Source organism: Symsagittifera roscoffensis, chromosome 3 (genome assembly GCF_963678635.1).
Source record: "Symsagittifera roscoffensis chromosome 3, txSymRosc1.1, whole genome shotgun sequence".
Lineage (NCBI taxonomy): Eukaryota > Metazoa > Xenacoelomorpha > Acoela > Convolutidae > Symsagittifera > Symsagittifera roscoffensis.
In genome coordinates this window covers 45,213,310-45,235,040 of record NC_087064.1, presented here as the reverse complement: position 1 = coordinate 45,235,040, position 21,731 = coordinate 45,213,310, and positions in this window count along the sequence as shown.

The window sequence follows — 21,731 nt, the reverse complement described above, 5'->3', positions numbered from 1 at the left end:
CTCTACACGAACGCGAAGACACCAGATCGTGCTGCTGAAAAGCTCCAGCCAGCTCTCGACGCCGTCACGAAGTGGGCAGGAGAGAGTTACGTAGCCATCACTGTTGAGAAGACGGAAGCGACAGTCGTTTCACGACCCCGGAGAGCCCGCGGACAAGGGACACGCCTCCTCTGAAAGTTCGCGAGGCCCTGGGCCGAAGATTCTCGGAGTGACTTTCGATAGTCATCTGCGCTTCCAACATCAAGCGAGCACCGAGAAGAGGAAACGAAGCCAGCGTATTCCTATCAAGCGTTCAAGGGCAAGAAGTGGGCCTCAAAGCTCATGACCTCGAGACAGTCAGGAAGACGTACATCAGGCCAGGAGGTTTGTACGCAGGAGTGTGAGCCAGCTTCATCTCGAAGGCCTCGGAAAACCAGCTGTCTATCCCATGTGACAGAAGAAGGGGCGTCCCTGCTCTAAAGTACAAACAGCTTCCACAATACCACCATCTATATCAGCTTGTCATCATTCCGACGACAAGACCACGGCTGAAGCCAATAGGGGAAGATGGAGTGAGAAATGAGAAAAACAGCCATTTTTTGGAGAATAATTTTTTTTCGGGATTATCTCATAGAAGAGTACTATGAGACGAAAGTCGAGAAATTCCTCCCACGGAAGGGCCACTGGGGTACACAACTCGACTTGAAAAAGACCATAACAAGCGACGACGAAGTCACCCTGTTTTATCTCAGACTGAACAGCTGGCACCCATTCCGCCATAACCGCCACCGTTTTAAGAACGATATCTCACCAGTATGCCTAAATTGTAGTCCCGGAGAAGAGGAGACGACGGATGCGATACAAGGTGCCAGGGCTGTAAAAAAACAAGCAGTCGATTTAGGGGGGGGGGGTAGCGGACGCCTTTCCCTCAGCGATTCGACCCCTGCCGATCCAAAGGGTGCCCCCTTGTACTATTTTGAGATATCCATTAATGGCTGACGGACCCTAAACATTTGCTAATTGTACCTTCGGCGCCAATATTTATTAATTTTGAAGGGGGAAACCTGCGCCAAGAAACGCGAGCAATTTTTGCTCAAATTTTTCCCAAAAGTGCCAAAAATTTAAAAAAAAGATTGACATTTTCCAAATTTTTAGGGAAATTCGCCCCCACCCCCGTCTAGAAAATCCTAGATCCTCCCCTGAAAGAAAAGTATAGGCAATCAATATAATTAGTTATTTATTTTTGACAAAAAAAGTAAAATATAATTATTTTATCACAACAACTACAGTTGAAGGACAAGCTGGGAAAAAATGTGGGTCGCGAAATAGACGCAAATTTCAAATATGTTATGTTCAACTCAATTACAAGTTTACAGTTAATTAGTTACATCTAACCTCGAGAGACATTTTTTGTATGAAATCAAATATCTCTGGAATGTAATGACGGGAACGATATTATCAATAAAAGATTCTCCAAATTATATTTTTGTCGAAGAATTACCAAATATTTTTTACCGATGAAATAAAAATATATTTATTTTATTGAAAAAATCGTTTAAATATATATCTACAGCCCTGCAAGACGCCCCAAACACCATCTTGAGACTCGTGGAACGTACTGGTCGCGCAGACCGCGACCCCTCGATCAGTTAATGACGCCTACCCAACAACAACGATAAATAAATCAAGAAATCAGGTCCACTCAAACCAATATTTTCACAGGAAATTAGTCTAATTTCTGTTTCCATATCATTTTGCAGCTTTAATCATATTGATATTCATATCTAACCAGCACTATTCGTTGAAAAACCTGTTAGAGTGAGGGAAAAAATCTGATTCCAATCCTCGCAGCCATATAATATAAATTTGGTTTAATAATTTTTCTTGAACTTTCCACGTAAGAGTTCGTTAACAAAAAAAACTTTTGTTGATGCTCAACCATCCTCAGAAAGCAAAGAAATTGGAAAAGAATTTCCGACTCCGTTAATGTTTCGCACCTTCTGTATTGCTTCGCACTGCTGTAAATAATCACATACAAAACTTTATTTTCTCAAGAAGAAACAAATTTAGGCCATTAAGCCGATATAATATTGCCCCAAAACCTATAAAGCCGAAAAAAAAAGAATTGAAAAAACAACTTTAAAAAAAATTGTTGTAAAGTAGAACTTGAACTATAATTTCAATTAGGATTTTAGAAACTTTTTCGATCCAGTGAACAAAAAATATTTTATCCTTGAAAAGACTCTTTAGGCCGCTAAGACGATAAACAAATGTCGAAATCATTAGGGCAGAAAAAAAAGTTTTCAAGCGAAAAAGAAAACAAAAAAAATATGTAAGAAGTCAACGTTCGTAAAATTACTAACAACAGAAGTAAAGCAAAATATTAAAAGCAACTAAAATATCAATTGCAAACACCAAAAAAAAAACAAATCTACGATGTGGCAACTAAGCCGACAAAACATAAGCAGAAAAATAATAAGCTGACGATTTTTTATGAAATGGAATTTTTCCCGTTTGAAAAAAAAAGGCCGTCAGATTCGAACCAATGACTTTCGCAAATCCTGGCGCATTTGTTACCTCTAGACCAAGTGATTCGCAGACGCTTAGAAATTTGAAATGAATTTAAACCAAGATACCAAGTTTATAAGTTGTTAACAAGTTGTTTTCCCGATGTCCAAAAAGTCTGCCCTTTCCCCATTGATTGTTCGAAGTTGCTGAAGAAGACAAGGTGTTTGTAATTTGGTATTGAACAGAAACGACACGCCTATTTTCAAGCAAAATGGAAAACATGAACAACAGTTGACACAGAAGCGAATCTGCGCCTCGCAAACACTAGCGGGAATACGACAAAAAGCAGCTCTAGGGTTCTAAACAGTGCAATAAGAAAAAGAAAAAATAAGCCTCGAATGAGTAACTCGGCGACCTCTCGGACTCGAACCAACTGCGACCTAGAAATTATGAGTCTCACGCACTAACCACTCAGCCACAGACGCTGAGTCCATCACAAACACTAGCCACAACTAAAGCCGAGAACAGATGCTATGAAATTTCCAATGCTACAGATCGTGATTATAGCAAAAAGGCACACAGAAGTGAACACTTTTAATGAACTAATTTATTTGCGAGTTAGGTTTGGAAAAAAAAACTGCTTAGAACAGAGACAAGACAGGATAGTACCATGGAATATGATTACGAGGAAAATAAGACAATTGTATACACAATCCTACTTTAACTCTCATAATCTAACCTGAGTCTTGTAATATGAAGAAAACGTTTTCAGTTCAATAATTAATTAATTTTAGTGACTAATGAAACTAAAACAATAGCAGCAATAAAAACACTGATAAGTGGGCTGAAGACAGAGGAAGCTGAAATCCACATTACGAGTCACAAAAGAAGAAATTAAATGGGGTGCAGAAAAAAAACTAAAACAACTCACACCAAACATCATAAAGAGATTGAATCTCAAAACTCTGTTAAGTCACAATAACTCATAGGGATGACCATGATTTATGTATTAAGTTTACGGCGCGAAAAACTTGTGGTGACTGTATTGCAATGCTGACATCATTAGGAAACGTTGGAACACGCTTTATTTGATTCTAGAATAATAAATCAGCAAAATGAATTATTTCCCCTTCAAAGCTTTAATGCAATATTTCCTCCGCAAAGATTGCGTATATTCTACAGTAACTTTGAACTAGCGCTAGTAGCAAAGTTTCAAAACATGTATCTAAAAGATCTAATTATGATTGCCATCAGAGGAAAAACATGTGGTACTATTTTGATATGGGGATCTCCTCTCACGCATGGTCCAACTATCATTGGGCATATTGAGTTAGGACCGAGTTGGTTAACTCATAGAGTAATTTCGGATAGGGTACACCGTCTGCTCGTCACGCTATCTTATTTTCGGCCGGATAGATTCGTGCAACTTCTTAGTCTAATACCGATCCTAATCTTTACTCTTATACTATCTAGTCTCAGGTTGTTTAACTAGTCTCTGCTAGGCTCAATAGATCTAGGGTATACTGGTTTATTGCGGCTGCTGAAGTGCTCGGGAGAGTCCAACTAATTTCTAAGTTAAATTCAAATCTCTCTGGTGCTGAAATTACAAGTAACTTCAGCACTTACAAATAAGTGGGTTGTTAGTTAGATGGATCATGATTGGTTAATATTAAATACTTTACATTGGTAAAATATCTAAATTATCCAATCATAAAATGTAGTTTAGATCAGGTTCCACCCATCCGGGTTTTACAGAGTTTTTTAGAATAGTTCTTCTGCAATTCGAAGGATGGATGATGGAAGTTGGTGTTTGGCGAACATCTTATTTCTTCTGTTTCCTTTTTGTTAAAGAAGTTCCAGGAAGCTGGAGTTAGAGACATAAGACGTTGTGTCTTCTAGTGACAACGACTAAGTCTTCGCAACAAACTCAAATCTGATTTCAGAATGGTTGGCTATGTCAGGTTTTTCTGTTCTGCGTGGAGAACTTCTTTTGTGTCTGGTCTAGTTTGGGAATGGCGTGGAGATTGTGCGTGGAGGGGATGCCTGGTTACTCGGATCTGTACGTATACTTGAACATCGAGGTGGTCATTGGTCTAGTTCAATGAAGTCCTTTTCTGCGAAGTCAAGTCGTACTCTAAATCCTTTGAGTTGTGATTGTGAGTGGCATATCGATTGTGGTTGGTTATTCTCTCTCGAGTGTAGTGGGGTCGTTTTGTCTTTAGATGTTCGTCCTTGGTGTTGTATTCTGATCTATGTATTGCATAATGTAATTTACATTTTATAAAACATTTATTAGTTTAATATTTTTTAATTATGATTTTAGTTAGTTGTTTTCACAAAAGCTTTTTGTTTTAGTTCGGTTATTTTGAAGAGTTACTCACACTTGAGTAGCTCTTATTAAAAATAGTGGTGTGGTCACAAAGCGTGGATGTAGCGCGGTGGGTTAGGCCGGCTATAGAGCATGCTCAGGACGTCCTTCCTGGTGGGTTAGGCCAGGAATGGGAGTATGATTTCATGCGGTTTTTGTGAGGGGTCCTGTTATGTGACAACGTTTTATGTTGGGTTTGTTGTGGTTTTTCTTATGTCTTGTTGGTTATGTCCTTTTTCCAAAAAGTAAATTGTTCGTGGTATGGGTTTGTCTTTCGACTTTTTTGTGTTTTATTATTTCTTTCTTAGACTTTATAATAGTCTTCAAAAGAATAAATTATCCAGTTTTAAACTGGGTTAATCCGGTTTGGGTACCGTTGGTTTCCTTTTCTTAGTCATGCTGTTATTCTATGATTTGTGGTATTTAGTAAGCTGCGTTGGTTATTTTTGTTTAGTATATGATTCCTTTCCAACCGGGTTAAAGGAAAGTTTGAAACATGTTATTTTATGTTAGAGTTGTTGAGTGTGAAAACTTGAAACTGAAATTCATTATTTTAAACAATTCTTCGTGGGCGAGCTGTGCGAGTGTGGATAGAATTTCTGTGCGAATGAATGAAGATATCAAAAGGTTAGTACTGCAATTGCATTTTATTAATTTACTGCATAGAATTTGGAAATTTACTGCTAGTTATGGGGGAATTTTAAGTTACAAATTTTCATTATAATTAGATTTACTGCTTGTGGGGAAAATTTTAGAAATGAATTTACTGCATTGGTATTAAATTTATAAATTTATAAGTGTAAGAGATTAATAGAATTGTTGAAGTCTGTTTGATGAAATTTGCGATCTTTATTTGTTTTTTGTGGTTTTTGTAGGTGATCGTCGGATGAAGGCTAAAAATCTAAGGAAAACATGGATAAAGTATGGTGAGTTTTTTAATATTTCAATTAGTTAGTTATATTCATTTAATTCATACTTACCTGTTAGTCGTCGGGGGAAAAACCGTGGGGGAAGATGTCGTGAATTAGTTCTGAAGTTGTTAGTAGTTTAGCTAAGATGCGGATGATATTTTTAGTCTGAAGCAGTGGCCAAAGCAATTGAAGTGCCTTAATAGTGGTTAGTTCTTCAGTGCCAACTGCAAACTCATAAGGTGTGTTTTGGATTAGATTAAATAATTTGTGATTGAATTTAGTGTTGTGGATGAATTCTAAAATTGGGATTTCTATAGGTTGTACAAACTCGTGCGGGATAAGGAAGGGTCGGGATTCTTCGGCGTTGAAGGTCTTGGTGATGGGACAGAAGATGTACATTTGGGTTATGGGGTCATAATTACGAAGAATACCATGGAGGTTAGTGTCTTTAATACAATATGTGAAATTTAGGAAAAATGGTGAAGTGTATTTGGAATTAATGAATTGAAAACGATGGTGTGGTTGTCTAGAGGGTGTGTGTAGGTCAAAGTGATTTTGGATGAAGCGATAATAACTATATGTGTGGGTTTGTTTAGTGCGCAACATAATATCGTGTGAGCAGTGTAAATCTCTTTCGTGTGGTGCAAGGAAATGAAAGGTTAGTGAAAATATTTGGAAGCGTTCTTTAAAACTTTCGTATGCTTGTGTGTCTGTTAGTGCTTCTGAAATAATGTGATCAAACTTTCGGTCGAAGATGTTTAGTGTAAATATATATGGTGTCTTGATGAAAAATTTCTCGGTAATTTGTGGATTAGCGAAGCGATCGTCGTCTAAGAATTGATATTGGTTAGCTCTGATGATGTTGTGATCATAGTATTCGAGTGTATATTCGTTAGCTCTAGGTGCAGTGTGTGTTTTTAGTGATTTTTTATATCCAACGTAAGTAAATTGTCTAGCGGTTAGTGGTGTAGTGAGTCGATATAGCATGTCCGTATTTCGCTCTATATCGATGTGAGTGTTAGATAAAGGTAAGCAAAGAGGGTTAGTAAAATGATAATATGAGGTCCAAGAGAGAGTGGGCATTAAAACGTATTCATCTACAAAGTTGCGTGTTTCGTTAGTGTCGTGGGGGGTGTTTAAGGTGTATTGTGGGAATGAGGGTAAGGTGATGGCTAAAAATTCTTTTGTGTTAGTATGCTTGGGGTGGTTGATGTATTCACGGGCTGTTCCTGGTTTTGCTGGGAAAGGATGGTTGGGGAACTTTCTTTTAAAAGTGCGGTAAGCTCTATTAGTGTTGAGTGAAGATTCAGTTGATGTGGATGATGGTGCTAATGATTCAGTATAATTTGAAGAGGGTGTAGGGGTAGGGGGGTTGGATGAATTTATTGTGGAGGAGATTTGGTTTATGGTTAGAGTATTAAGGTGGTAGGGTTGTTGTTGAAGGGTAATAAAATTATCTAGCTCTGGGGAGATTCGGGGGGTGTCTGGAGAATGAGATGATTGGTCAGAATGGTATGAGGAGTAGGTTGGGGTAACTTGGGAAGCATAAGAGGGTGTGGGAGTGATTGGGTCAGGGTTATTGGATAATATGGGTTGAAAAGGGGGTTGAGAAAAATTAGAAGAGTTATGAAAATTATTGGATGGGGATGGTTCTGAGTCGGCAAATTCATCGGGGGTTTCAATATTCGGGTTATTGAGTTGTGAGATGGAATATAAAACTGAGATGTGTGAATTAGTGTCGGAATTCATGCCTGATGTTACATTACTAGATGGAAAATCGGGTGGCGGAAAAGCAAAAAGTGGTATTATTGGGATTGGAGAAGTAAGATTGGTTGGGTGGGAATTTGATCGGTGTAGTGATCCAAGTTGGCGGCTCATCGTGGGCTAAAAAAATGATTATTTTGAGACTGAAAAGCGGTGGTATGGGGTTGTTCAATAATTTGTTCATAAGTATTTTGATCTTGTGACTGGTGTGTCATTATATGTTGGATGGGACTTTGTGATGTGGTGAGTCGAAAATTTGGATTATGTGTGATGGCTAAATTTCGAAAATTTCGTGGGACTAGGGATAGTGGATGGTTATTTGGTAGGGGTGGTAGTTGTGGTGCCGTTGGCGTTATGTCTACATTGTTATGTTCTTCGTCGTATGTATTTTGTCGTGTTGCTATTTTTGTGTTATATTCTTTTATTTGTGCGTCTAAAAGAATTTTGTTTATAGATGTAGAAAAGATTCCAAAAAATCCTGCAAAGAGTATGCGTGCTACGCTTGCTTGTCTGTTTACTTGTGTGTGTATAGCACATGTGTTGTAGATTCCTTTTAAAAGTGAGAAAAGAAATCCAATAAAGTTAAACATTGCGTATAAAATAGTCAATTTTTCTAAGATGTAATAGGGCCATCCTAGAAAATCGAGGATCTCATTTTTGAGTGTAACAAAGCTAAAAATGTTAATTGGTGATATATCTTGGGGACGGTATTTTTCACCGTTTAGATATATATAATCTTTAATGTCTTTAAAATATCCGCTATAGTCTTGCGTGTAGATATCGGCAAATCCTGCGGTTTCTGCAAGTTTGCGTAAATTTTGGTCTATTGATTGTCTTTGTATAGTGTCCATTTGTGTTAATAATTCTTGGAATTGTTGTGTTCTAATGTGATGTTGAATATCTGATTTTGAATAGATTCCTATTGATTGTAAGTCTATATTTGGGTTTCGAGCAATAGCGCGAATGCTTTCTGGTGAAAATTTTTTGAGTGATTGCATTAATGTGGGATATGGAGTGAGAAGATAATATTTATTTTCATCAGGGTTTAGTTGTACTACATTGTGGCTGTTTTCTGATCCACATGAGACTGCGGTATCCCAGAAATAGGTTCTTCGTGAAAGTGTATCCACGAAATGTACTTTATTCTTATAAAAGATAGGGATTCTTTTATAACATCGTTTATCTTCAAAAACGTATAGTGGTGATACTTTTTTAGTACAAGTATAAAACCATAAGATGTTTCCTTCATAGTCTAAAAAATTTGATCTATTTCCAGATAATAAGTATCCTGCATAGGGTATTTTTAATACTGCTAGTGCAAGTGATTGTAATATTTGTGTTCGTTCTAATTCGCATAGTTGGTGTAGTGTTTCTAATTCGGAGAAGGACATTTCTTGAAAAATTCGGCTAATTGTATAATCTAGTTTCATATCTAAATGAATATCATAGTGGATATTACCGAAATATGTAGCATTCATTAGTGATAATTCTTGTAAGCGTGTGCTTCTGGTGTCATGGGGTTTTAGATGTCCACCAGGTTGTCCGTTGCTTTTTTCAAAATTAACTGGTATATAGGATGTTCCTTCGTTTGGAGGATGACCTGTGGCATATGGGTCGATTTTTACTTTTCCAGTGGTCATGTCGAATCCTTTTTCGTATTCAACTAATATTTCAGAGTATTGTGTTCTGTGAAGTGGATTCCTGTATTTACATGCAAGTTCTGTTTCTTGATATATTTGAAAACGTGTCAATTTATTTTCTATATTGTCTATGTTTCTAAAATTAGAACTTAGTTTTCGTGATGGATGGACTTGTTCATATGGAATTGATTGTATAAAATATTTTTCGTGAAATTTTATCATACGAGCGTGTATTTTTGCTACTTGAAATGTTGTACATGTATCTTCGGGGAACCAAACAATTGTTGCTTGTGTTCTCGTTGTAGGGTCGCAATAACCTTGATCATTTTTACAAGGTAATCGGATTCCTTGATAGATCATTGTATTATCTGATAAATCTCGTGTTAGTTGTATTTTTTCGAGTTGTATTTTCCAATCGAAAAACATTATTTCTTGGTATCCTTTATTTTTTGTGTCTGCTTTGCAGTTTGATGGGTCATTTATACCAATGTGTGGTATCCAATGTTTATCGTGTAGGTCATAGGTTAATCGTCCGTGTGCGCCGTTATACGGGTATTTTTCGTCTAGTTTTATATGTCCTTGGTGTCTTTCAAGTTGTGATTGATGTACAGAGTCTGGAAAAACTTGAAAATTAACTAACTTTCTTTGGGAGTTTTTATTTCGTGTGATGTTTAGTCTAAGTAATTCATTTTTACAATCGTCGGGATTGAGATGTAAAAGACGTTCTATATTACTTTGATAGAATGATTCATGGTCAAGTCGGTTTTTGTTTCCGTTCGAGACTTGTGAACAATGTACTTTCTTTTCGGAAAATGTTGCTGTGAATTTATAACCTGTAACTGTTGTTGCTCGGGCTTTTGAATAGAGTGTTGCTATTACATCTGTGGTTTCGATAGCTTGTGGTTCTGTTTCACATTGTGATACTTGATTTATTGCATATTTATGTAGTGTTTTTTGTTCATTTTCTTCACAATCGTAATGTGTTACTAATAAATCTTGTGGTCCTGTACGAGGGGAAGGGTTTATGTTTTGATTTGAGATTACTAGAAAAAGGAGTTGGAGAAAAATTAATAATTTTAGAATATACATGTGTATGATAATCCTGAGTATGGATTATAAAATGTAATGTAGCCAATTGTGTTTTTGGTATATCTGTCGTATTTGTATATTACTTCAGTAGTTATAAACGGTAGTGGTAGTGATTGAGCTGTTATGTTAGGTGGATTTAATGGGTAGGGATGTTGGGTAATATTATTTAACTTAACTGTGATTTCAAACTTTAATTGTAAACTGTTTTGTTGGAGTATTTGAATATTGTGATCACGGATATCGTTGTGAATATCTTGGCGATATTGTAATCTATTAAGTGCCCAGTTATGAAGGCGGTTACTTTCTTGATGTTGTCCAAATAATGGTGGAGGTGCTGTAAATAAATTCCAATCTAGTCTTAAAGGAATATTTATTGATGATTGTTCTCGATATCTGGCGTCGAGATTATTTGGAAAATTTAAGTTAAAAAGTGGTGGTGAAATCTGGCTTATTGATGGTGTTGATGGTAGTGATAATGTTTCTGGTAGTGATGAGGATGTTGTTGTATCCGTAGAAATATCTATTGGGTCATTGACTAAATTTAATTCACCTTGTGTAAATGAATGTGTTGTCCAATATGGTAGTCGTGATGCTTGGTTTGGGGGGTTAAAGGGATTTTCACGTATTTGTTCAGATGTTGGTGTTGAACCTAAGTAATCTGATGGTAGGCTTGAGGTGCTACGTTGTGAAAGAAGCGTAGGGGTTTCTGGGGATATACCAATGGGGTTTTCTGGAGTGTTTTGTGATGGGGATTGAGGTATATCAAAATGAACTCGGGGAGTTTGAAAATTTCTGTTTCGTCGAGGATGTATAATTTGTCTATTTATTTCGACTGTATTTTGGTTTTGACTAGGATTTCTTATTCTACTTAGTTCTTGTGGTAGTGTTGGGTATAGGTTATATGTTGGTTCGCTTAGAGGTGCTTGTCGTTGAACTGGTTCTAGTGGTTCTGATAAACGAGCATGTCGTTCTTCAAAAGTGTATGGATTGTCTTGAAAAGAAATTCGTGTAGATGTTTGAGGATTTTGAGTAGTTGAAGGTGGTGTTTGGTTATCTTGGGATGATGTCGGTGAAGACTGATTCTGTGACTGTTGGGTAGCAATTTTTGATGGATTTTTGAATTGTTACTTTAGTGGGAAGGTTTATGTTTATTATAGTATTCTTCCAAAAAAAGAATTAGAAGGATTGTTGCTAGGGCAAATGTGAAGATTGCTTTCTTTATACATTTACATATTGTCAAAATGAGGGATGATAAAAATGTTATGAAAATTACAAACAATAAAAAAATATCGGTTCTACTGAAAATTGTTCGTATCATTTAGACAAGTTATATGACTCGTACCTGTGGATGTAATCAAGGGTTTTGGAAAGTTGGAGGAATAGTTCGAGTATAGTGTAGAAAATTAAAAAAATGTTACAAAAAATGATTAGGATTATTAGAAAAGATTCAAGTATATCAAAAAGAAATATTATAAAGGTTTCAAGTATTGTAAAAAAATGTTTAAGATTTATGAGTATTTGAGTAACTGATTGAGAGAAGAGCATTTAAGAAATGATCTCTTGGTCGAATATTTTTTGCTGTTTGAGGCGATTTTCTAGTGTGGTCGGATTTATTTATTAGTTTTTTGACAAGTGGGTTGAGTTTTGTAAAAAATTGTTGGGGGCAATTTTCATGGTGACTGGGAGGTCGTCTTTTTCTTTATTTTTGTTTGTCAAATGATCCGGGGTATGGTGAGATTTTTATACTTTAGGCTAATTAAAATGTTCATTTTGTTACTTTAGGCTAAGTTAACAAATTTGTTTTGGGGGTATTCGTGGTCTGAGTTGGGGAAATATTGTTGATCTTTGGGTTATTAGATAAGGGAGGGGTACGGTATTATGGTGATATTTATTTTAGTTGTCAAGTTGGAGTGGTTTGCTTATTTTTGACCTGGAGGTCGTAAAGTTATAGTTATAGATGTGCCTGGAGTTCTATATGATTCGTCTAATTGGTCTTAGTTTGAGTTAGAGAAAGTGACGGATTGGATGAATCCTATTGGTCTATTTTGAACTAGAATTATTACGTACTTGTCAGCATGTTATTTTGAAAAATGTAAATGAAAAATGTTTCGGAGGTTTCAAGATTGTGAAGCAAATGTTAAAATTACTTTTGAAATTCCACTTTCTTTAAAATTTTAGATTGGGGGATGAATATTTTATAGTTTTTACGTGGTTGATTTCGGAGTCTTGTTGTTTTTCTATTTTCTGATTTGTCGATTTGTTCTTGGGGTATTATTTGTTCGGTCATTTTTCTATTTTTTCTTTGTTTTGGAGATTCTTTATGGTTTTGTGTATTGTTTTTGGTGGCGGTTGGTTTTGTGTTTTGATTTTCGGTGGGGTTATCATTTTGTTCTGTGTTTTTCAGATGTGGTTCATTTTGAATGATTTTTAATCCTGTGAAAGAATATAATTGAGTTAATTGGCGGAGTGCGTATTCTTTTGGGTAATAAGGTAATAGGTTGTTTCGATGTTGAACGATTTCTTTTTTGTTTGAGTCGGTAATTTTATATGTGACATCAGTGGGTTTTGCAATTATTTGGTATGGTCCTTTTCGAAGGGGTTGTAATTTTTTAGAAATTCCTTTTTGAGTATTAAAATTAGGTATTAAAACAAATGTTCCAATTTTTAATTCGGAGGCTGGTGTAAAACGTGAATTGATTTGTTCATTAATGTTTTGTCTTTGTAATAACTTTTTTGTTATTTTTTGATAAATTTCATTGTGTTTTTTATCTCTATTTAGAATCCATTCGGTGTGTGTACCGGAGGCTAGTTTAAGAATTTGTGGGTGATGAAAATGATCTTCATCGTGTGTATGTAAAGGTAGGTTATAACAAATTGAGTCTTTATTTGGTTGACAATAACCTTGTGCGTTTTTATGAGAATTTGCTGTAAACATTATTGGTTTGCGTGGCTTTTGGTTAAAAACCATTTCGTATGGTGACATTCCTAAAGTTGTCGTAATTTGTGAATTATATGCTAGGGGAAATAATTTTACATCTGCTGACCATTCGGTATATTTTGTATCATTTCCGTTGATGATACATCTAAGATATTCTTGTAATGAACGGTTCATACCTTCGACTAAGCCGTTTGTCCAAGGTGCATGAGATGTACGTGGTTTGTGTTTAATGTTATATAAATGACATAGTGTGATAATTTCATTATTTATGAATTCTGTACCGTTGTCTGTAACTAAAATTTCTGGTAGTCCGAATTTTGCTATCCAGTGTTCATAGAGTGTTGTGTAAGCGTAATAAGCGTTACAATGTGGTACTGGGTTAAGTGCTACATAATGTGTAAATGCGTCAACAATTACCATAATGTAGGAGTTTCCTTCTGATGAGGGTGAAATTGGTCCTTTGGTATCAAATGAGATACGATGGTTAAAGTACAAGCTTTGTCCTTTAAAATCTTGTTTTTGTGCTATTTGTTTTTGATTTGGGTAAGGTTTATTTAGTTGACATACTATACAGTCATTGCATAGTACTTTTATCCAAATTGGTGCATTTGGGAAATAAAAGTTTTGTATAAAATTTGAATATGTTTTTTCTGATCCAGAGTGTCCTTTAATATTTTGTGTATGTGAAATATTAAAAGCTATAAGAATCATACTTAAAGGGAGACATGGAACTGTAGATTCATTCAGGTTATACTCTAAAAGGTCTGTATTTTCGTTAATTGTTGTGTTGTTAAATTTGCGAAAGTATCGGAGGAGTGTTTTGTTTCCTAGAATGGTTGAATCTGCTTTGATAGGTTTAGTTTTATATTTGTGCCATGATTTCAGTTGTCGAATTACTGGGTCAAGGTTTTGATATTGTTTCAGTGTTGAAATTGTAATTATTTCTGTTGGGGGGAGAAAAATGTTTTCGATTTCTAATTTAGATAAGGGTATTGTATCAAGTGGGTCGTGAAGGTCAAAAACTTGATTTATTGTGTATTTTGAATCATTTGTTTGTGGTCCTGATAAATTTATTTTATCAGTTAAATCTTCTTTTTCAATTAGTGGAAAATGGTCTTTTTTAGGCGGGTGTTGTTTTGTTCGTTTTTGTTGGGTGTTATTTTTTATCCATTGAGAATATGGGATTGGTTTGAAAGTTGATGTTCCAAGTAAATCAACTTCATAATGATTATTTTGACAATCTAAATAAAGTGGGAAATGTTGTAAACTATTTATTTGTGATTGTTCAATATCAGTTTTTACTGCATATTTGCATTCCAATCGGGGTGATGTTTCGTTTTCTGCAAGGTAGAATTTTATGTTTTTGGGTATTTCAACTGTTGTTTTTCGTGTAAGTAATTCAGGTGGTGTATTTCGACTTAAGGTGTCTGGTAATGCAAGATTTTTTCCTGCAGTCCAAACTATATGTAAGTTTGGAAATTTCATTAGAATTAGTTGAAATCTGTAAACTCGGTGGTTTGGGTTAGATTTTTGTGTAAAGAGAAAGATGATTGGTTTATGGTCTGTGAATAGAACTGTTGGATGTTTTGATCCAAGTATCAGAAATTCATATTCTGTCAGTGTATATATTATGGCTGTACATTCTCTCATTAGAGTTGAGAGTCGTAGCTCTGCTTGAGTGAATAATCGAGAATTTGCTGATATGAGGTTCATTTTATTTGTACCATTATGTGATTGTAATAGTGCTGCACCGATGCCAAAGTTCGAAGCATCGCACATTGCATAAAATGGTTGATTTGAATCTGGAATTGTGTTTGAAATTTGTTCAGTTAAAAGTTTCTTTACTTCTTCAAATCGTGTTTGATGTTCTGTGTTCCATTCAAAATTATTTTGTTGTCTAAGGATGTTATAAAATGGTCGTAGATATAATTGCATTTTATAAACATATTTACTTAAAAAGTTTAACATTCCAAGAAATTCTTGGATTTTCTTTTTATTTGTTGGTGGTTGAAGTTTTTGAATAGCGTCAATGCGTGATTTCAATGGAGTGATTGTTTTTCTTTCTATATTATGTCCTAAGAATTTAACTCTTGTCAAAAAGAAGTGTGATTTATCGGGGGCGGCCTTCAGATTTTCGTTCTGAAGTATTTGGTGATATTTTTCTAAAACATTGAACATCTCGTCTTTTGTTTGTGATTGCATAAAAACATCGTCTAAATAGGTGATTGCGTTTTTCTTGAGTATCAGTGGTCTAAAAATTTTGCTCATAAAAGCTGAAAATGCTGCTGGTCCTATGGATATTCCATAGAATAAGCGGTTGAATTCATATTGTTGGTTTCCGATAACAAATTGTGTTAAACGTCGTGATTGTTCATCTAGTGGCATTTGATTGTATGCACTATTCATATCGGCGGTTGTAAAGTATTTGCCGTTTATTTTTGTTAAAATAACTTGTATTGGTTCAATGGGCCAATTACATTTTGATTCATCTATGAGTGAATTGAGGTATCTAGCGTCGAGAACGATTTTTAATGATTCTCCTTTAGCTAGAATGATAACGGGGTTGATAAATGTGTTGCCTTTTGGTTGTTCTTCTTTATTAACTGGTGATATAATGTTGTATTGTTCTAAAATATCGAGTAATCTGTTCACTTTATCATGTAAGTGAATTGGTACTTTACTTGCTCTCTGTTTTTTGAAAACTGCGTCTGGTTTTAACGGGAGATGTAGTGATGAACTGATTTTTCCAACATCGAATTTTGATGTTGCATAGACTGATGAATATTTAATTAGCTGTTTGGCTAATTTTTCGAATTCGTCTTGTGTTATTTGTGAATGTTGGAAATTAAACATTGTTAAAAATTTTTGTTGGTCCTCTGTGTAGTTACTTATGTTGAATGTAGGTTTGAAATATGGAGTTTTTGTGAAATAATCCGTATTTCTGTTTTCGTTACTTATTATATTATTTATAGATAATTCTTCATTAAGAATTGTAGATTGGCAAATATCTAGTAATTGGAGTATATTATTTACGCGATAGGCTTTTTCGTGTATTGGTGATATTGTAGCGTTGGTTTCACAATATCCTAAAAGTCCTAAAGGTAATGTTACTTGGTAAGGTGTGTTGTTATAGACATGTAAGGAAATGATATCGGAATTCGAATTTTTCAAATATTTTATGGATGAGATTGTGATTTTGAAAAATTTGTGAATAGGTTTGAATTCAAATTCTGACATATAAAATTTTTGTTTGTTTTGTTCTTTATCATATTGGTGAACTTGTTTGATTGAAAAATTATAGATATTTCCTGATAGTGGTTTTAGGTGTTTTCTTTGTTGGTTAAATATCGGGTAGAATTTTGAAAAGAATGGTGGTTGTTTATTTAATCTTTGAAAAAATGTTAAGGATGTTTCTTTTGTTTTTGTATATTTATCTTTGATTAATATTTTACTATTTAGTATGTTAATTGTTGGTATATACTTCGAAATAAATGGTATTCCAATGATATTATATTTAATGTCAGTGATATGGAATATTTGTTTAAATGGCTTATTTAAAATTTTGCTTTGTTCCATTGTTCTGGTGGGGAGGAGAAATAATTGGATTTTTCCGTAGTTTATCAATGTTGATCCTTGTGCTGTTGCTAACTTACTGGAGGTTTCAAGAGGTGTTAGCTTTGGGTGTAAAGTTTTTATTTCATTCCATGTGGGGATGTTTATTATGTTTGATTCTGCTCCTGAATCAATTAAAAAATCTATTTCAAGGTCTGGTGGTTGAAATTCTTTATTTCTTGGGCTTTCTAAGAGAAATGGTATTGTCCAAATTTTTTCTTTGGGTTGTTCTTTTTGTATATTTTGATAAATGTGGTTTGTATTCAAGCATTTTGTTTTGGTATTTTTATTGGTTTGATTTGTAGTGTTTATCTCATTTGTTTCTTGCGTCGTTGGTGTGGAATTTATGGGTGTAGTGTAATAATTTTGAAGAAATTCTGATTGATTTTCATATATGTGTGATGAAAAGGGTTGTTCATATATGACAGATTCATAGTCATTTTCGACTTTTATCATATTGATAGAAAGAGTGTTTTCAGTATCACTTTCTGAATCTGATGATGTACAGTTTATTTGATTGAGTTGTAACGTATCAGTTACTGTGTCATCAATACCTGGAGGGTCTGATGTTGTTTCTGGGTTAGATTGTACTTGATTGATTTGTCTTTGATGTTTAGGTGTACTACTTCTGTGGCGATTATTAGAATTATTATAGTTATTATTATTCCGGTGTGGTGATTGGGAATAATTTCTATAACGATTATTATAACTTGAGTGTCGATTTTGTGAATTATTTCGCGATCTGTTTTGGTAATTATTGTTTGGTCTGTTATAGTTCGATCTATTATATGAGTTATTCCTTGATTGATTGTTCGGGTAATTCTGGTTTCGGTTGTTTGAATAACTTCTATTTCGATTATAGGAGTAGTTTCTATTCCTATTGTATGATGAATTTCGTGATTGGTTGTTTGGATAGTAGTTATTTCTTGATTGGGAATTAGATCTAGAAACAAATCGTTGTGTATTTGAATGTGATCTGGAGTAGTTATTTCGACTATTTGGTCTATTGTAGTGATTTTGTGATGAATTATGCGTGTTTCTTCGTTCTGGTGATCTTCCTCTATAACTTGAGTTATATGGTGATTGATTTCTTGTATAATTTGTATTGTTCGGGAGTGGTTTTCCTGAACTGTTGTTGCTGTAGACTGTTTTGTTCGGTAGATTTTGATCTTTTTTCATGTATTGATAGAATGATTTATTTGGTTCTTTATATTTTTGAGGTTTATTTTGATTGTCTTGCTGTTTTTGTCTACATTCGGAAATACTATGTCCGTATCGTCGGCAATAATTACACCATTTTTTGAAAGATGGTTTGCCTTTAAAGTTTGGGTTCTTTTCGTAAATATTGAGTATTTCAGTGATTTTTTCAACGAGGTCTGTCTCTGATTCCTGTATATTATTAATATTAGTGGGAGTCGTTTCAATTCTGTTAACGTATTGTAATTTCAGATTTTCCGTTTCTTCTAGTTTCATCGTGATTTCTGCTTGTTCTAATTTGTCTACTAGTTTTCGAAAATCTAAATCGGGTTCTCGAATTGAAGAAGGATGGGATGCTCTCTTTTTTATTGCTATTTTCCTTAATTGTGGTGTTAAGGTCATCATTAAGATTTCTGTCATCTTTGTGTTTTTATAGTCATGTGTATTTAATGAATATGCTTTTCGAACTAGTGTTTCGATTCGTACTGCTATTTGCTTGATGGTTTCGTTTGGTAATCTGCGAATTTCATTACATAAAACTCTTTGTTGTTGTTTGTTTCTTTCGGAGTCAAACATTTTTGAAAATTCCTGTGTAAACCTTTTCCAGTTTGATTTTATTTCTAGAGGTAGTACTGAAAACCATTTTTGGGCTGCGCCATCTAAGGTTGTTTGTATTAACGCTGTGCGTCGATGTATCCAATTTTGATGTAGTGGCGTATTAATTGGTTCAGGTCCAATATTTAAAATCAGGTTTGCTGTTACTGCATTTAAATAATCTTCTACAGAGTATTCAGGGTCTGTTCCTGTGAAAACCATTAAAGGTTTGTTTGATGTTATTGATGATCCACCCATAAGGTATGGATTCATTGTCATTTGTAATGATTCTGCTGCATTTGGCATTTGAGAAAAATTCGAAAGTTGGTTTCTTGTTATTTCATGTTGTTGGAGATAATATGGGAGTGGTATTTCATTTTGCATTTGTGATGCTTGATACGAGTGTGCAGTCATTGGATTTTGTTGTTGAATTGGTTGAAAAGATTGTGTATTAATTAGATTTTGTTGTTGAATTGGTTGTTGATGTTGTGCATCTATTGGTTGTGGAGAAAAATTTCTATGATTTGTACGTGTTTTCTGTATTCCTTGTCTACGATATTCTTGAGTATTTGGTTCAAATATATCTGGTTGTAAGAAATCATCATCTGAGGATAAATAATCCATTTGATAAGATGTCTGTTTTTTATTTTTATTTTGTTGAAAAAATGGGTAATTTTCACTGTGATCCTGTGGAGGATTTGTTTGGAAATTTATTGAATTAGGTTGGGTCATTGGGTTATCCCAATTTCGAGATCTTGTATATTGGTTAAAATTCCTTTGTGGTTGATTATATGTTTTTGATGGATGTGTATAATTATAATTATGGTCTGTAAAGTTGTTTCTAGTGAATGTTTTGCGTGTTTTTGATGGTATTGTCATGGGTCTGTATGTTTGGTAATCCATATGTGAATATTTAGGGGCAACCGAAGGTTTAACGGTTGATTGTAAGGTTACCTGTGTTTGTGAAGGATTTGTATTTCTTGGTGTTGTTAAATTTGGGCGTATTGGTGAAATACTTTGTTGTGTAGTTGTTGTGTGTACAATTTCTTCATTTATGAAGTGTGATGGTGTCTGGATATCTTGTTGAGTAAGATTCCTAGTTCCATTGAGGTTTTCATTGTGTATAACTGTAGAGTTTAAACTATTATTTTGTGTATCGGGTAAAAATGTATTATAGTTTAATGGTGTTGCATCAATGGTTAATGGTATTACTTTTACATAATCTCTTATGTAAGATATCGTACTTATTGCTTGACTTGAGATTGTTTGTGGGAAGCTTATAAATGCGGGATGAGACCATTCGGGGTCCCAAACATAATCTGATTGTTCTGTGATAGCGGTATCATCGTTCGAGTTTTGGGGTCTAAAATTTTTTCTTGCTTGTGCAATTAAATCAATATTGTGTGTGAAATAATCTATTATGAACCATGCCAAAATTTTTTGTAGATCGTGTTTTGTATGTTGTGAAACGTCGTCTTTCGTGAAATTTTCTTTAATGATGTTTAAATAACTAGAGAGTAGTGTGATTTCATGTCGTACTCTTAAATGTTTAGATGTTTCTGTCGGTGAGACATTTGTTATTGGGATTTCGTTTTCTAATATCGAAATATAACTATATATTATTGCGAAAACTTCATTGGTGAATATGGAGTTTGCTCTTTGTGAGTTATGATATTGGATGCTTTTTATATATTCTGAAAAAACTTTTGAAAATTCTAAATCAAGATCGTCTGTTTGAATTGTATATTTTCTATTATTATGGTTTGGTGAGGTGAATTCTATGGAGTAGATTCCATACTGTTGTGTTATGTTGCATATATCTTTTAAGTAGTGGTCTATGATTTGTCTTTTGATTTTTACATCTGGGAACTCTGTTTTACATGGACTGATTCCGGGTTCAAATAAATTTAATAGTAAATTTTTGCAAAATATATGCTGTCCTCTATCAGTGGTTGCATCTACTATAAAAGGAAAGATTTCATCATCATCTGGACTTTCTTCACCTGGGGTGTGCGTTGAGCTCATTTTTTCGTTCGATGACTGTTAATATGTAATTATTAATGTGTCGAATTGGTTGATTCCAATTGTATAAATGTACTGGTTTGTGTTTATACTGCTTTTTTATTCTTCTTTTTCCTCTTTTTGATGAATTTGAAGTTGTTTCTGAGTCAGAAAAATATAATTGATCGTGAAGTGGGTAATTTTTATCTATTGATTCTTTTAGTTTGTAAAGTTCGTCTAAACTGTTGGTTTCTGATTCTGAAAATGCGTTTCGATTTTTTGAAAATCTTTTTCGTGTTATTTGTCTTTGTTTCGTTATTATTTTTCTTTTTAGTGTTTGTCGTTTTGTTCGAATGTATCCAACTGTTTGTGTATGAGGTGTGATTACAAGGTCGTATTTTTTGTTATCTATTTCACAATTGTGTAAAACGATTGTTTGTTTATTTCCTAGGTTTTTAAATGACATAAGGTTTAGGATGACGGATGCAAAAGGTTGTTAAATGGTTTCTATTTTCTTAAACTGTTAGTTCTTACGATTTTTTGGTTAGCTTAACCTGGGTCTATTTGTTCAGGGTTGGAGAGAAAAGTATATCGATTCCGAAGAATGATTTTTTACTTTCTCGTGGCTAGTATAAGTTAAGGTGTTAACTTACTTAATCTTACTTAGGGGTAGTGATTGTGTTCAAGGGTTGGAGAATAGTAAATCGATCCACAAGGTTCAGGTATAATTAGAACGCGAGTAGTTCGTTAGATACTATTTTAAACTTACTAAGTCTAAGATTTATCCTGGGTCTGTTAAGAGGGGGGGTCAAGTGAAGGATGAATAACCGAAGTTCTTCACTGTTTATCCTAATTTGAATGATTAGTTTTGTTTAAAAATTTCTATTAGTCTTAGGTCTTTAGAAAGGGTTGGGTAGTGAATCGACGTTTGAGGTCGTTAGACACTAATTAAGTGGGTGGGGGAGAACAAAGTTGTTCTGTTTGATCCAAGGATAAGCCTTGATGATCAAATTTGAAATTTAATTAAGTAGAAAATGATTTAAGATCCAAGGATAAGCCTTGATGATCTGGTTTTAAAATTAAGTGAATTTAAGTTTTAATAAAATTTTAAATGTGTGTAAAGGAAAGAT